Genomic DNA, 18,273 nt, shown 5'->3' with positions numbered 1-18,273 from the left:
TCCCCCTGCTCCTGACCAATTTGGGGTGGCGAGGCGATGGTTATCTAAATGCAAAGTGATGCTGTAATAGCACTCACTGAAGAGGCGTAAACAACTGGTGAGAGCCAACGATGGAGGGATGGGGGAGGCGGAAGGAGCGAAGGGGGAGGTATTAAAAAGGGGGATACATACAAAAGGGAGTTGGTGCAGGGTGAGGCCGAGGTTGTATGGAAACCAGGAAGAGAAGCAGAGGAAGAGGAGATAAAATAAGAAAGGGGAATAGGCATTGAAAAGGGAAGGATGGGGAAATGTGATAAGGTGAGAAAAAAAAGAGGAGGCGAGGGGAGGAAGAGAGAAATGAAAGCTAGGAAAGCAACGGGTTGGGGAAGGACAGAAAATGTAGAGGAAGAATAGAAATGACAGAGTAGTGCAGCAAGGAAATATGTGATAAGATGAGAGGTGAGATAAGAGGAAAGGGAACAGAGAAAGAGGGGAAAATAAATCTACACTGAGAAAAGCAAAAGGAGACGCATTTCTCAGAAGAAATTAAGGAGTCACATTTTCACCAGGATGCTGTTGGTTTGTTCAAATGCCATCAGTAATTGACGTCACCTGACCTGAATCCTCCAGAGTCATGTGAACGACACCAGCTCAACTGGTCTGGGTATGCACTGTACACTGTGGGTTAACAAGTGCAACAAACAGAGTCAATGATTCCACTATCAGTGGGAGGACAACTGTTCAACACATTAACACTTATCCGTATCTACAGTATATTCTGGTGGCACTGCCTTCAGGTTTTGATGATTTCCACTAAACAGGATCTCAGAAGTACAGCCACTACCAACTGTTTCCCAACAATGACTCGTATGAATTGATTAATCAGATCAATCAACCATATCAACCATTTGTTGTTTTGTTTTGTTCAAAGTTCCTGTGCTTTGCCAAGTTCATTACACTAATAATGGTTTTATACAGAATGTAGTTGACTTGTAATGACTGCAGTAACGTTCTTTTACATTAAGAGACAAATTTAACAACCCTCTATAACAGAGTACCAATCACATAGAACCCTTTGTAATCTAGAGCACTGCTACTTGGATCAGAAGGTACTGCTGTGTTTTATGTATTTTTTTTTTACCAGACTGTCAAGACCAGAGGCTCTCTGTTAAAACTGGACTCCAAGCCAAAGAGAACACAGGTGTCAAAGAGAAACAGAACCACCAGCAGAACCAGCCGCTGCCATCCCCGGCCTCCCATCCACATATCTGTCTGTAATTGACCTGCTCAACCCAAGGTGGACCACATGACCTGTTTTTATAAACTTTATAACTCAAGAAAGACAATCACCATCATTCTAAATATTATCATAATTTACAAAAAATAACCTGCATTCTTGAATAAATGAGCTGATGGTACTGTTAAAAACACACTGTTCATAAAACTGGTTCCAGTCCATGGAGTTTCACCTCCATGTGTAGGGGAGTATAACTGAAACCATAGTTACACTTCAGGGATTTTTCTTGGGCCTCTGGTGAAAATGTATACTGTATTGAGTACAGTGTAAAAGAGCCGTTAGTGGTCATTAAGAATAGAGGAGCAGCAAAGAAATCCAGACCATTTACTATTCAGCACGGCCATGGTGGCTGAGTCACCATGGGGGTGAAATCCTGGAAGGTAAAAAAAAAAAAAAAAAAAAACCCTGTTCATAGAAAGTGTGTACCTTTGTACATCCATTCTGCTACAACATCCTCAGCTGATATATTTCAGCCTCAGGATCCCACAGTCAGCCTCAGCTGTACTTTATTAGTGTTAAATCAACTGACAGCGTGGAGGTGAAGGTGGTCTCACCTACCAATAATAATGACCTAACTCTGTAACGCTGCTCCCTGTTCCCTGATGCTGCTCCAAGTAATAAACCTGTTGCCCTGTAGAGTTTAAAAGTCTCATTAGCCTACACTGTAACCAAAATACCTCTACACCAAGACACAAGATCCCGAGGTTCTAACACCCATCAGTGACTTGGCTCAATGCAACTGAAAGAATTCAGGCGCTGGATGAATCTCCATGACATTTTGGTACAGACATTTAGGCTATTTTTATAGAAATATCTTGACATTTAGAATTTGAGAGCACACTCTCCCTGGTGGATGAACTAATAACTTTGATCCTCTGACCTTTAATGGGCCATCGCTGGGTCAAAACACCTGCACAACTATTGACATTCCCATCAGCCTCTCTGTGTTAAGTGCAAATTAGGGTGGGTGAGCATCCAAATATGCTAAACAAAGAGCAGGAGCAGAGAAAAGGCTCTGTGCTTCTCAAGGTCAAGGTCACTCCTTTAGAAGAGCGTTTCCTTCCAAGTCCAAGTTCCTGAAGGACAGGGGAAGTTCCTGGCATTATGGTAATACTCAGACTACACAGGAAATACAAAATACAAAATATACGTATATACACATTGGTAGCCATTAAGGCCAGCGAAACCTTGTAGTATCCAGCTTTAAAACCTGGATTCCAAAGCCAACCTTGAATCAATGCAGGGGCAAATATTCTGTTTCAATAAATTCCAACCTGCCATTACATTTAGAATTTGGCTTTTTACATTTCTTCTTTTGTGGCTGCTATTAACACACTGGTGTTTTTTTTATCAATTGTTACAGAATGTTTTTTATCCTATTGATTTTAAGCCCTCAAACTGATCACCTCCATAAAAATCTTAAATTATTTAAAAAGATGAGATGCTGAGATGCTTCATTTGCCAACTATTTAAAGACTTATTTTACATAAACAGTTTTGTTTGTTCTGATGTATTTGCTAAGAATTTAAAAGACTTTTTAAAACATTTCAGCTTGTGTGTTATGTTCTTGGTTAAAACAGTCAAACCTGGGTGGCCAAGGACTGTTCCATGCAACAGTAAATGTGTTGGAAAAGACCAATAGACTTCATTCAATCCATCATCATTATTATTATTATTATTTATTCACTATTTAAAACAAACATTTCAAGCACATGTGATAAAGCTGCAGGACTGAAGAATCAGAATTTACTTTACTGATCCCCCGAGGGAAATTGTTGAATAATTCTAATGTGGATTCAGGCAGTTTATAATCGACTGTGCATACTTTGAGAATGGAAACGTCTCATATATCCACATCAGTGCTGTCGATACCAAGTCAATATCCACTGTGAAAAACACTGATTGTGGCTACTCTGTCCCCCTGTCTTTTTATAGCAGTCTGTGCGGAGTGAAAGCGTCACCTCTTGGTCTCTGCTAACAGACCAGTTTGTCTGTCTGTGTCCTGGCCAAAGTGTGAGCATTTAGCCCATTGATTTCCTACAGTCAGTGGCTGTGATTAATCCAGAACAGACAGCCTGCCCTGCATTCCTAATAGCTCGTCTTCCACTGGGAGCAGCCGTCTCAGACAGGCCCCACTCATTAGAGACATCGACACATTCTCCACAATCTGACACCAATTCAATGGTTTTCTGTACTTATTGACAACAGGGACGAAGTTACAGTGAGGTTACAGCCTCAAATAGACAAACAATTGCTTCGCAGTCCATATCACCAGCAGCCTGAAGAGAAATTATAAAGCATACAATGTCGTACTCGAGAAAGAAGGGTTTGGGGGTGGAGGTTGGTAGTGGTGGTGGGGGAGGGGGGTGGTTCTGTATTGATTTTTTTTTCTCCACTGCAGAAAACAAGACACTGTCTTGTATTTCTGGCTTTTTAGTTTTAAATTTAATTGGCTATAAGTCAATATGTGTTTTCAACCAAGAATAGTTCATTTGTGGCAGAGGTCCCTTTTAAATAAATTGTGTAATGTAAATCCTCTTCATCGTTGTGGTCAACCACTTGATGCTGTGCTTAGCTACAACCATGGATCTCCTGTCTTCTACTTCTTCTACTGGAGTTTTCCTTCATCAAACAGCTTCTCAGCATCACAATTTGTCCATGACTGTTCCAATCAAGACATTCTTTGATGAGACCCCTCCCCTACCTAGATTGCATCCCTGACTCCGACTGCACCTCTCTGTGCTGCCCTCATATATTCAGTTGTCCAACCAGACATGACCTCTGTTTATGTCCAGCCATGTTTTGGTTGGCCATCAACACGGTCATGCGTTGACACACGCACTGCACCGTCCTCATATACTTCACCACCACTCTGGGTTTCATGACAGTCTCTTCGTGGAGTCCTTTCACTACATTTCAATTTCAGCTATCACCAATACTACAGTAAGTCTGGGGTTAATTGGTTTGTGGAGATTAATTAGATACAAAAAAAAATTATTTGTGGACATTAAAACAATACTTCTTTTCACAAAGCACTTCAGGATTTAAATACCATCTCATTGCCCGGCATGTATTAGTGGAGGCTTCAACTTCAGTTCAGGTACATGGCCTACAGCAGAGTGCATGGCAGTGACTAAGTCTACTGCTGCCATGCCAACAAATTGGATACAGAACAATTGTACACTGATGATTATTGTTGATAACAACAACTTTTCTCAAAGTTATCGAAGCCACTCTCAATAAATTCTACAAACTACCATACTATCGAGATCCACAGTCAAAACTGAAAAACACTGAGTGACTATTAAGCACCTACAGTGTGGGGAAACTAGACATTTTTCCATATAAATATTTCCATCATGTGGATTAGTCACAAATCAAAAAGGCTGTGAAACAGATATTTACCTTCTGTTGCCCATTGTCTTTATGTTCCAGCAATATATTGAAAAATGTCTTTTTTCTATGTACATGGAATGTTGATGAATCAGAATGAAACAGGTTAAAGTATGATCAAGATTAATCAAGACTAGATGAGCTACGCTGTGTGCCACCCTTTCATTAATCAGATTACATTTTTATCATTTGTCAGCCCTAATTTAAATCCAAAAGTCATAAATGTGGTCATCTTTCTTGGCATGAAGCCCAGTAGACTGAATGTCCTTATATTAGCCCTGCTTCAGGATCCAGTGCCAAGTGGCAGCAGTTCAGTCCTAGTACAGTATGTTGTCCAGACAATCTTCTCTCATCACTCATCACCTGCTACAGCTCCGACCCACCAAAAAAGAAACGCAACAAACAGTCTGTAACGTTGTAGAGTTAATGTTAGTGATGTCTAAACACATTCAGGCCAAAGAGTTTTTCTCCAATTTAATTATTCATTTCTATCGTCAAGGTAACTTTTACGACATGTACTTTAAGGTCTTCGATACTTTTCCCCACAGAAGAAGAATCAGCTCTGCCCACTCAGCTACTCTGAAAATTACTTTCTTTCATGTATTTTCTGAAAATGTTTTTCAAACCATTTCAAATAATATCTAAAGGTCTCAGAGCTAGAATTTTTTTCCCTTTTCTGAATACAAAGGGCCAAGGTTGAGCAGACGTAGCTGAGACCTTAAGTTTTATACAGCTTTTCTATGTGCTGCTGGATTCCTCTCAGAGCCTTTTCACTGACTAATACAGCTGTTCACAATGGCGCCGCTCCTCTTATACTGACAGTCCCTAGTGAAGAGGCAGTCATTTGTTTGATACAGCATTCATAATGTGTGCACACTATAACACACTATAAGTGCTCTCAGCCATAGGGAAAAATGTCAGGGTGAAAGCCACAAAGATTTGTTTTCCTGAGACAAAGAAAGCTGCGGCTACCATCTCACCTATCAGCTCAGAGTAGGTCGTTATAAACACAGGGGGCGATCATTGCCAACCTTGACGGCTCAGTGTGTGCTTGGTAGTGAGTGTGTGTGTTATGTGTGAGATTACAGTGCACCAGGTTCTGGACAGCCATGTCCACAACTTTACATACAGGCTGGTTTTCAGCATGAGCCGAGTGCCGTCTCTTGTCCCAGTTTTAGCTTATGTGAGAGGTGGAAGATGAACTCAAAAATGTTCTGTTCACACGTCTGCCCAGTCTGTATCAACACCAAAGACATGTACAAATCCAACAAACTAAAGACATGCGATGCCAGATAGACTCCTGATGCGGAGTGTCAGACCTTGACTGTCTGAATGAAGATAAACCAACGGTTTCTCCTTTTCACTCTCTCCCAGAACAAGTAAATCAGTGGCAGCTGACGTTGACCTTGATAACAAGGACTTTATGTTGTTGGATGAGATACGTGAAAAAGTGAATCACAATTTATAAGCAACATATACACAGAAGGAGATTGATAATGATGCATAACTAACAGGCCAAACATGCATGGTGGAGTAGTACAATACGAAGTACAAATATCAGAGTGACACTGAGCTGCAAAAACAGTTGCCAAAATCATAGTTGAATAAACACCACACCAATGATTGGTTCCTTACTGTGGTGGCCAACAGAGGTGTACACAGGTGTGAGGGTGCTGGATCCTACCTTTTCGGAGGAGTCCATGGGTTTCACAGTCACACAAACAGCAGGGAATCTTTAGTGGGGTCCTGCGGAAAAATTTTTATTTTTATTATATTATATTAGGAATACACTTTTCCTAGTCCTAATCTACTGTAGATTATGTGTAAATAATAATTATAATACTATTAATAAATATAATAAAGACTTAAATATGTTGTATCCTTCCTTTTTATTTAATAACTCGTGTTTTTTATTTTAGAAATGTTATTTTATTTTTATATTTTAGTACAGCAGGCTGTTTTTCTTGTTGCATTGCACTTGAGACAAAGATGTTTTATGACTTGGCCTTTTTGTCACTCAGATAAGATAAAAAACAAACAATCTTCTGTATATCACGTGTTGTGGCATCTTTATTATTCAGCTAAAATAATATCTTAGCCCTGAGCAGGCTCACGGGGCGGTGGGCTCAACCCTCGGCCTCTTTTGTCTCTGTCCTTCATACAGTGAGTGTTACAGTGCACTGCAGTTGCACTGCTATAAAGAAAGAAGCTAAAACCCTCAAGAATGGAAGAAATATGACCTTAATATTCCTTTACAGCCTGCAGGTGCCTTCAAAAGTACTTCTGCCAACAAAAGCCAACCATTTAAAGTATTATCAGGGAAGAATCGAAAGAACCTCAACTCTCAGCGTTACATGAGATGCATGCACAAAACCATCCAAAGATTTTGGGCCATTACCAACCCACTAAGGGAATTTAAAGAATAAAAAATACCCCCCTGGGGCCACCCTTTGAATTGTTGCACAAATTAATCCCCCCCCCTCCCTCAGACGCCTCCTTCCAGATTCATCCCTTTTCAATTATTTCTCCCTCCTTTCTCTAATTTCTAGTCACCATTGGAAATATCAGCAGTGATGAGAGCAGGGAGGAAAGAAAAGAAAAGAAGAGTGAATGTGTTATTAATTGCTCTGATGTGGATTAGATTGTCTGCAGCCCACCCTCAACTCCCCCCCCTCCCCCCATCCTGCGTCCTCCAATCACATTTCAATTAATAACAGTCAGCTTGGCATCGCCTCAAGATGTGCTAGTAAGATGATTGGCCTGTCACTCAGAGCTGCTGCCGAGCATTTGCAATTTGTCACCAGTTTCCTGTCTCTCTCTTCCTTTCCTGTTTGTATCCCATAATGTTTCTTCTGTGCTCCTCTCATCTGCTTCTCTCACCAGGCATTTTCTTCCTCACCCAGAAAAAAAAAAAACTACCACATTTCATCCATCTATTCATTTTTCACATGATAGCCGGTCACAGCTGAAGAGGACTGTGTAAATATTATATTTGTTGGTGTGCACGCTCACGTGCGCTTGTGACTTTCTCCTGGCTGGAATAACAATGGGTTCTGTGCTGTATTTTAAATTAATTGGAAACAGTCTTTTTTTAAAACAATAACATGGTGCAAAAGCACAATTTCCTTTACTTATTTTTGTTTCATTATTATCTCAAATCTAATTTTAAAATTGCAAATGACTGAGTACAACCACTTGGCTAACTTTGAGCACTTTTCCTGGTGCCCTGTTTATGGGGTTAACTTGTGATTTTGGTTCTTTATAGTTTCAGTTTCCCATTGACTCACCCTGTGGTTCTCTCCCTGCCTGGTGTGTCCACTCCTCTCTCCTGTCCCTGTCCCTGTCCCTGCCCACTGAGTTTCCCTCCTCAGTGATTACTGACCCATCACCACCTGTGCCTCGTTAACTCCTCCTCCTCCCTCATTAACGACCCACAGCTAACTCACAGCTGTGTCCAGTCCCTCAGTCCAACCTGACCAAATGGAGCCTTTTTTTAACATGTTCTCCTTATAACATTAAATAAACCTGCTTATTTAAGCTGCTTATCTAACTTTGTCATATGTGGACTTAGTTGGAAGTGTGAATTCATTTGTTCAGTTTGAGTTAGCATTTCCTCACTGAACCTTCCCACTCACTGCTCCCAAAGTGGACCTTAAGCTGCCCCCTGTTCACTTTAGTGATGGCTTGAGAGGTCACGTTTCGTTGTGTGGAGTGTCACAGTGACAAGTAGTTCACTTTCCTAATGTTATATGAGCAATGGATGTAATGAAAAACAGGGGTCACTAACATGGGATGAAGGAGAATCTGGTAGCCCCCTGGCCACTGGTATTGATTATTATATATTAATATAATAATAATAATAATAATAATAATAATAATAATAATAATAATAATAATAATAAAACAAGAAACTCTTTGTATTACTCAATACCCATGAAGTATAGCTCAGAAAGTTTCAGAAAGGTTGGTCACCCTCTGCATACAAAATAAAAAATCCATTTCATTATTGAAAAATATCTTTTTCTATTTTGTCTGAATATAAGGAAATATATTTGCACATTTGCCGAATTTTACATGATGTTTAAATCTACATTTTACACGTTAGCTTTTGTGCTATTTTAAGCAACCATTAGCAGGTACAGTGTTTGTGCTAACACCTGTGTTGTCCAACTCAAATATTAAAATGCTTCCAATTTTGTTTTTCTTTTTAGACAAAAACTAATTTTAACCAACAACAATCGTCATTTGTTTCATGTACTGTATGGCAGGATAATTGGCACAATCTCAATGAAAAGTTAACTGTTTTAATTGTTTTGTTTTCTTTTGGCGTTGGAAAAGTGTCGGTATTCTCTCTCTTTTGGCTAAATGTGTTTTATTTTTCTCACCACTTGTTGCTGGGTCTCTGCAGATGGCTGGGAACTCCTCCAAAGCATTTTATTAACTGCGTCTCCTCCTGCGGTGCTGTGCTTTGCTTTTGTTTGTGCTTCATTTGATGTGTCAGGGCAGCTCCTGCAGGAGTAACCTGTGAGTAAACCTGTTGACCACTGTGTCAGGGACATGCAGGATTATAGCCTGAGACACTGCAGGGTCAATATTAGTTGTTTTTTTTTCTTCACCTGAGGAGGTACCTTGGTGCTGGAACATATTTCTTTTAAACCTGTAGGAGTTGGTTCTTATGACCATGCTGTTTCAAAAGTATGTCTGTAAAACAAAATCACTGTGGGACTGCACAATGTGAGAGTGGTGAACACTTTTGCCTCACTGCAGGAACACCACCAGATCGCCTCCAGGCTCGGGAAGTGACAACGTGTGTACAGTTGGTATGTTCCTGCTGGATGGAGTTAAACAGGAAAGCACATCATTTAACACAGCTTTTAAAATACATTAATTTTTAGACTGGAATTAATGTTGTGGTTCTTACCTTCTTATCTGTGTTGAAATATCATTACAAATACAATGCAACATGAACTGCTGCTCATAAATACCTACTGCACATGACTGACTTAGTCAATAGTTAAAAAAAAGAAAAAAGGGGGGGTACAATAACATTTCTTAAAGTCTCAATCTGTAATGTTCATGTTTGCAAATTAGTTTCATTTTTCATAATAACGTTTAATGTAAAAGTTTTTAAACACAGTTAATGTGTGGGCCATTTTCACCACTCATTTCATTTAATAAAAAAATAAAAATTATCTACATGCCACAGCTATTGAACTTAACAGAAAATGAAACAACAAATGAAACAACACTTAACTACAGTTAAGTTATATATAATATACAATATAATCTACGTATGGTGTTTGACTTGCGTGAACTTTTCAGGTTTTTATTCATTTTTACAGAGTGATGTTCATCACTCATTGAATTATTTTTGAGATCAGACCAATGGACAACCAAACAGGTCTCTGTCTCTGACAGGACTGGATCATAACACATCATCGTCCCAGCTGCATAAATTAACAAAAATAGCGAATGAATGAACATACAAATAAATAAAATCTCTGAGTTCTCTCTGTGTGACTGACTTCTGATAGATGTTGATGGCCCGGGTATATTTTAACCAATCAATAGCTTCTGTGTATCTCAGAGATTTGCCGTGTTGTTGTGATTGAATCTGCCCCGGTACAAGCTTGCTGCGCTCAGCATTTCCATCTGCAGTACGACAACCACGCTCAACGACAGCATCCGCGGAGCTGGGGAACAGCTGTGACACATAGTTATCCACCAAACACAGTTGGGCAAATGGAATTTTTCACAGTGCTCAGAATGGAAACGACAAGGAGACAAATCAATTCCTGGTTTTTGTTTATTGGAACAATCGTCTCATTTCTCAGTGATGACAGATGCTGTGAGCTTTCTTCATGGCTGCAGACAGACACAGACACTTTTCTCACTAAAAAAAGCTTGTCTCTAAAAATCTACTATCAAAGCAATAGAAAACAGCTCTGAATGATAAAAAATATTTATTGAACAATTAATATTCCACTATTTAATCTTTTCCAGGGATTAAGGGTTAGCTGGAATCAATCCCAGCAGTCATCAGTTCACCCTGGACAGTTGACCAGTCCAACTCTCCTCACAATCACAACCACACCTATGGTCAGTTTGAAGTTTCTGATCAACCTAATCCCTGTGTGTGCATGTTCTCAGACCATTTGAGGAAAATAAAGAAAACCCCCACAGAGACCAAGGGGTTGAACCAACTGTCTGACTATTAAGGAAATACAGAGATGAAAAAAAAAAAGTGACACAAATAAAGGAATGATTGAATTGAAATAACTCTGCCCCGCTGCAGCCCCCCTGCAATATCTCTGTGTCTCTTGGGAGGGGGCGCCCCTCACTTTGGGAAACCTTGATATAACCCTAAAATGATTTCATCATATTTTTGGACTTTTGATGACAAATCAATACTATCTAAGTTCTAATTTAAAGAAATTTGGGACTAAGATGATATCAGAGCAGGACAATGTGGGGAGTACCATGGGTTACAGGTGGCATCTCTATCTTAAATTAAATTTATAAAAAAATGTTTTTTCATTATAAGCAGCCTAATAAAATATTAGATGTTTATTGTTTCACTTCATATTAGAATTTTTTATAATTATTATTTCTTTCTTCTATTGTCCACCAGCAGAAACTGCTTCTCACTGATAACATCTGATCGTTCACCTCTGGCAGCATTTATAAAATGGAATCAATGAGGGTGAATTTTATTGATTTCAAATCTGCCGCGCCACATTTAAAAAGAGTAGAACCCAGTTCTTGAAATGACTGAACACTTATCTCTTAAAAAGAGTGGAAATGCCATGATTGACATGGCATATGTCCCTCCACCCTCTCCCCCGTCCTCTCCCCCACCCCTGAGCTTCCCCAACGGAACGGCAAACACACAGCTGAGCTAAAGGAAGCAAGAATGTGAGCACAAATGAGAAAAGCCTGGGCCTATCTTCTTTTGGCTGAGTGGCTCTGCACCAGCGTCTCTCTCACCCTCTCTCTCCCGCCCTCTCTCTCTCTTCCCTCACACTCTTTTTCTTTATTAAAACGAAACACATGTAGTGTCGGGGCGTCCAAGTATGAAATTCAATTCTCATCCCCAAACGGTGTTTTTATTAAAGCCGTTACTATCGGGGTGAGCAGATGGGCCTGGACGGCTCAGCTTGGCTCTGCTCAACTATGTGGGTACATACTGTACAAGGCAGGAGAGAGGACATGAAGCATTATGGAGAGAGTGCAGTGGGGAAGAGGACAAGAGACAGAGAGAGAGAGAGAGAGAGAGAGAGAGAGGCAGGATACAGTGTGAATAAGGCAGCACAGGACTGGAGCAGGCAGCAGAGTGACAGTGAGGCTTAAATGTTTATTTTTTTTCCAAAAGACGGCTCAGCCTCTTATGCATTTTAACCAGGATGTGCTTGACTTGAGCCTGGGTTAGCGCCCCGCCACGGCCCACTGCACAAAATCAATTGCACGTTGGGCAGAGCATTGCGCTGCAGTCTTGTTTGCACAGTGTACATTATTTTTTCATCACGGTGATAATATTGTCCTCAATTATGACATAACAACCTTAAAGTCACGTTCAGAGAGCTGCGTCTCGGCTCTCCTGACAATGATCGATTAGATGCTTGTTATTCTCTCACCCACAGAACAAATTGAACAGCAGATGATGTTCTAGATGAATGTGCACTTTTACAACGGAGAATGCCACGGTGGCAGAACTCATCTCTGGAAACTCGGACCCTGATTTTATGCCGTACGTCTGAGAAATTCTCAATACGGCAATTTAAACTTTCAACTTGTTTTGTCTGAGCTGTGATTGGCCGATATGAAAGAGAAAGTTAACACTACTCAGAACCTAGGACTAATTTAAAATGGTCTGATATTATACCATACAAGTACAGAATCTAGATACTTTACTCAAGTAAATTTAATTTCAAATAATCCAGCCATCTATTTTCATCCACTTATCCATTATCGGGTCACGGGGGCAGCTGTATCCATGACCTCCACCCAAATCACACTGCACCAAACCAACCCCCCTGAACCTTCCTGCAGGTGGTGAGTCCACTGGAAGGTACCAACCGCCCTAACCAGGATTCGATCTACCCAGGAAGTGAACCCTGGGGTTCCACACCAATAACAGAGACATTGCCTCTGGGCCAAAGCGCCACATTTCATATAATAAATATGTTTTTTCTAAAATTTGAATACAGCCATTCAAGATTCTGACGTCTCTGATAACTTCAAAATAAAAACAGTTTAAGACTCTCAGGGACCTCCCAGTTTAATCTGTGACAACAACAACAAAAGTTCCAAAAGTTTGAACAGGGTTAGTTGGTGTTCATGTTTGTAACCAGGTAAACGGAACACGTCTTTGTCTGATTTTCCCTGACAGTTAACACCAGTAGGCGACATAAAAACACAAACGGCCTCCTGCCTTGAGTGAACTTTTATCCGTTCCACTCCAAACTCTTCCAGCTTCACGCTCACCCAAATTTAAATGTCAACCGCTGTCACAAGTGGTTAATTATACACTTTGCAAATACTAGTGATTATTTACAGATTAGCAGGCAGAGGGTGTTATTGTGTAGCTGTCAGTGTTAGAATGAAGCAGAAGAGCAGGAAATGTCTTCACCCAAGGCTTTTGTTTGGACAGAAATTAAACTGCAGAGTCATTTGACCCAGGACTGAATGTCAATTAAACCCTTTTCCGCTGCTGGGAATGAGGTGGAAATATTTCATATTATAGAAAAAAAAAAGTCATTCAAGAAACTTAGATCTGTCTGCTGTGACTCGGCCTCTCTGTTTTCCAGGCAGGCCTGGGTCAACTGACCCTGTCTGTGCATCAGAGGAAACACTGAAATGTGGTTAAATATTTCTGACAGTTTTGGCCTTTTTACACACGGTGGGGCAGGTGAGTGGGAGGCAGTGGTCGTGGTGAGCAGTATCATGAAGAACAATGCATGGAATGTGAGAAAGTGAAGTGACAATAGGACTGTGAGGCCAGCTGTTTGGCTGACTGTTGAGAATGAAGGTGCTGTTATTGGTTGACTGAGCTGAAGGTCATCCCGGAGGTCAACCTGCTGACTGACTGAATTCTTCTGAGCAACAGGAGAAAACCTTGAATCCATTCTGATGGGTTTTTCTGACGGCTCTAGCCCGTGGGTTGTCTGTCTGTCTGTGTGTGTGTGAATGGCTAACTCTCTGGCTGTGCATTCATTATTCATCCAGTGTGTCTAATGATTTGGGTCAAGCTCAGCTCCACGGCTGGGGCTGCAGACAGGCAGACAGAGCCTGCAGCCAACCAGGCCTTTAAGCTACAGCCTGCAGCGATACAACACAGACGGGAGCAGCAGCAGAATCTTAATGTACTGTAGATTTACATTTCTTTAGTGGGTTCCTGTTTATTACAGGGTGAAGAAGAACTCAGACAGGAACAACACAATTCACAGGATTGGGCTTTGGTGAATGAAACACTGAGCATCGTGAAAGATTTTTGTTAATATTAAAAAATAAAATAAAAAAAATTTTAGCAACACTATAATATATGTACAAATATATACATATGTGTATACATATTTATATATAGTTTTATATAAATATTTTAGTGTCGTTGAAATTGGTTATGTTAATTATTTAGATAATTCTGATTAATCTGAAAATATATGATTTTCTTAATACAGATTAAATGCATTTTTACTTTCTAGTCAGATGGCAGTTATTTTCCTGAAACCCTGGAGAACAAATCATTTCCTACACTGCAGTGTTCTGCAACCCTGGGGTGGCGACCCCAAGTGGGGTCACCTGGAATGCCCATCAGTAATTTAATAAAAAAGAAAAAGATGATAAAAAAACGTTTTGACTGATTTTGTTTTTAAATATATGATTAAAAACAAAACTGTATTTTTCACTGGGGAGTTAAAATATAGAATAAAAAGCAGAATATAAAAATATCTGAGCTGACACATCTTGATTGATGACTACGATCTCATGACTGGGGTCGTCAGAAATTTGTGATGTCACAAACCTTAAAAGTTTGGGAACCACAGCTGTACTGAATCCACAAATCTGTCAACTCAGCCCAGAGTTTGTTATCAAACTTCAAACTAACTATTAGCCTCTCACGTCACTCCTGACTAACTCGCTGAGTCAAAATCCCCAACGCAGTCAAACAACTCTTGGTCAACTGACAGAGTTGACCAACCCTGAAGTTAAGGGCTAAATCCATAGCTTGTTAGCTTCAAAATCTGAATCAGCCGTTTTCAAAATTAAAATAAAATGCAGGCATCAACTCGTAAATTACTGACAAGTACATGAGCTACAGAGGTATAAACTGTGTATTTGTACTGCTGATAACTGGTAAAGAAAAGTACACTTGAATATATGTTGTACAGAAGAATGTAGCAAGTGTCCATCAAGAGAAGAGATCATGAAGATCAAAACATTTCAATGGACATCACAGTGGAAACATGAAACAATGTTAGATTTAGACATTTGAAAAATAAAGTGAATATACTCTAATATTGCTATTTTATAATTAAATAAATGAACATGCTTCTAATGAATGAGCTGCAGAGAGTCCCTGACGTACGCCTTCTCTCAACTTGTTAACCTTGTGAGTTCCTGAACAAAGTTACTCAAGGCTGCCCCTCTGGGGTTTTTCTCTGCAGTCATCGGTTCACGCTGTGAGGAAACATCTGTGGCTGTGAGCCCCCGCCGAGCCCACACTGACGAGAATCTTCAGAGAAGACTGTGACAGGCAGAATCCAGGTACAACTTTTAATTTAAAAAACAAAGTCCTCTCCATATACCTTAGCTAAATTGCAGGCGTCTCGTGCTCTTCACCAACACACCGTTCCCCGTAAATTAGCTCCACCAGTTGTCTTTCAGCTGCGGCTCGGCAAATGAATGGAGAAGATAATGAAATGTAGAAAAACGAACAGGAAAATATTGTCAGTTATTTAGAATAATAGCGTCACTGTTTTCTGTGGGGACGGAAGACAAATCGCTGTGGAGCTTTGTCTTCATTCACCTTTTATTCACTGTTTCACTTCAGAGCCTGACACTGCTTCATAGATGAGTCCAACTTTCTTTTCTGTCACATTCAAGTATGAAAATCTGCCAGTTTAAGTAAATTAAATTAAATCTGTCAGAGATATTTGTTAAACTAAAACCAAACACTCCATGTCACTGACGTGTCTCCGTCCTTTATTCACCTGACCACGCCTCCCTGGCAGCACAGAACCTCCTGCTCCATGTTCTGCCAATACACTGCATTAATTCAAGATGAAGTGCAGAGCAGCGATAGAGATTTCCCCCGTGGTGAGATGGCAGTGGTTAACAGCAGAGAGAGGGAGGAAACACACGAGGAGGAGGAACAGGAGTGGAAATGGGAAATGAACAAAGGAGGATCGATAAAAGGAGATCACTGGATGGTACAACGTGACACAAGCGGACATCATACAGTCAAGCCGTTGTTACAGTCATTTCTGTCCCTGACCTGTATGTTTGTATCAAAGGTGATGCAGTAGCAGTGGCTACTGCAGAAATTTGTTTTCTTAAATTCTTTGTCAAGATGTCATATTTGAATCAGCCTTGAATCATTTATCATAGCGGTTGAATACGATGTTAAACCCTGGCAGTTCACCTCAGTGTCATATTCCCAGGTAAAGACCAACAACCATTCAACCACACACCTACGGTCGATATACAGCGCTGACTAACCTGATCTCTAATGCCTCTAATGCCCCAGCTCCCCTACAACCCTGAAAAGGATTAGAGGTAAAAAAGTATGAATTGATGAAACATTAACTAGCATTGATTTCCTGAGTAAATCCAACAGAGTCCAGTAGATGTTGAAGAAACATAGATTTCAAATATATTTTTTGCAGGAAAAACTTTAGTCAGGCTGTTGTCCTGTACAATATTATTCGGTCTGCAGCCCTTCACAATCCAAACATGTCAGTCAGAGTGTCAGTCGTAGACTTACTTCCTGTCCTGCAATCAGTGAGACTGGTCTGATGCAAACCAGGCCTCTGACCTGAAGTTGACCACTCCACAAACACATGCTGGGCTCTTGAACACCAGGTACTTCATAAACCTGTGTACTGGGGGTCCTCGACTGACGTTGTTCTGTTCCCATGGTACAACGTTCCTCGTTATTTTCACCGTAGGTCTGAACTCACATACTGTACATAAGTAAGCTACGCTAACCCCCCACCCCCCAAAAAAACAACACAAATGAAAGAAAGTGAATGCAGCACCATCCAATGTATGGCGTACAACAGGCGAGTGTAAACAAAGCTGTCTTCCACATACAGGGAAGTTTCCAAGTATCAGCTCCATGCAGTATTCCTGTGTGTGTGTGTGTGTGTCATAAGTGAAGTTCTGGAGCTGCCTGTCAGTGCAGCAGAGCTCCGTCTCCCTTCTCTCTCATTCTCCAGCTCCAGGAAAATGCCAGGTTGAGTTTTCAGCCTGAGTGCATGGGGATGTGTGCTGTGCAGCCATCAGTGTCAGCAGAGTACAGTACCAGAAGCAGCCCCCAGTCAAAACGCTGACAGGCTGGAGAGACAGGTAAAAAAGGAATCAGCCAGGAGTCCAAGCAGCAATCCAGCCTGTCAGCTAACATTAGGGACACATGAGTTACAGTCAAAGAGCTGCAGCTGCTGCATCTCCGTTCTAATTGGGTTCTTGCTGCTGCGCGATTGGTGGCAACTTTTGGAAAATGTACTTTTAAGATTTGGGGTTTCACCAAAGGCCTTTACTATTTGGTTCTAAGGTCAACATGTTGCTCTAGTTCTAGATTTCTTTATCAATTATTTTAATGTGCAGTAGTGCAGTGGTCCCCACTACCACTGACCAAGAACCAGCACCGGTTTACTACCTTGAAGATATTTCAAGTACGCGTCAGGTTGAGTGGTGAATGAAGTACTACACCCAATAACTGATGAAAAACTCTGAGCAGGTACTGAATTATACTGTCATAAGTGCAAAGATGAAACAGTACAATTGAAAACAGTAGTTAGTGTTTTTCAACTACAGGGTCGTGACCCCATGTGGGGTCGCCTGAAATGTCTAGTAATGGATTTTTATTAATTACTGATAAAAAACGTTTCTAATACTACTAATACTAATTATGATTTTTCAGATTATGATCAAAAACACCACGCAATATTAAACAATATCTGCATTGATTCACTTCCGTGAATATAAATCTAGTTTAAATAAAATGCAGCATACACAAATATCTGATGCGGCACTGGAAAATTAAATGTCACCTAATCTGGCTTCTCTGTATCTGCAACACAATGTTACAAACATGATGAAAAATTCATTCTAGAAAAACAATAAAACGTCTCTGGGTCGCCACACATTTGTGCCGTCAAATGCGGACACAGCCAACAAAGGTTGGGAACCACTGCAGCAGCCGGTGCAGCCCAGGGATCCAGTTGTGTAAGAGTGTATGAATGCAGTCAGCCAGTCAGTCAGTCAGTCAGCCAGTCAGTCAGTCAGTCAGGCAGTCAGTCAGCCAGTCAGTCAGCCAGTCAGTCAGTCAGTCAGTCAGTCAGTCAGTCAGTCAGTCAGTCAGTCAGTCAGTCAGTCAGTCAGTC

General features: G+C 40.6%; 2 protein-coding genes across 4 annotated transcripts in view; one reads left to right on the top strand and one right to left on the bottom strand.

Moving 5' to 3' along the window:
• Nucleotides 1–12,699, bottom strand: part of LOC103384751 (plexin-A1-like) — a 68,352-nt gene extending 55,653 nt beyond the window's left edge. The window contains exons 1-2 of one of the 2 annotated variants that reach the window (XM_025059381.1): nt 9,055–12,699; nt 6,354–6,415 (exon numbers count right to left, since the gene is read on the bottom strand). The gene's annotated coding sequence lies outside the window, so the exon portion shown is untranslated. Of the gene's footprint in view, nt 1–6,353; nt 6,416–7,956; nt 8,607–9,054 lie in introns of those variants that run through there. The other variant, XM_025059380.1, reaches the window with a different exon arrangement.
• snphb (syntaphilin b) overlaps nt 1–18,273 on the top strand; it is a 1,167,912-nt gene that overhangs the window by 87,865 nt on the left and 1,061,774 nt on the right. The gene's annotated exons all lie outside the window — the stretch shown is intronic.

This window comes from Cynoglossus semilaevis, chromosome 10 (assembly GCF_000523025.1).
Source record: "Cynoglossus semilaevis isolate Cse_v1.0 chromosome 10, Cse_v1.0, whole genome shotgun sequence".
Lineage (NCBI taxonomy): Eukaryota > Metazoa > Chordata > Actinopteri > Pleuronectiformes > Cynoglossidae > Cynoglossus > Cynoglossus semilaevis.
Note: the sequence above shows the minus strand (reverse complement) of the source record. Positions and strands in the feature narration are given on the sequence as shown.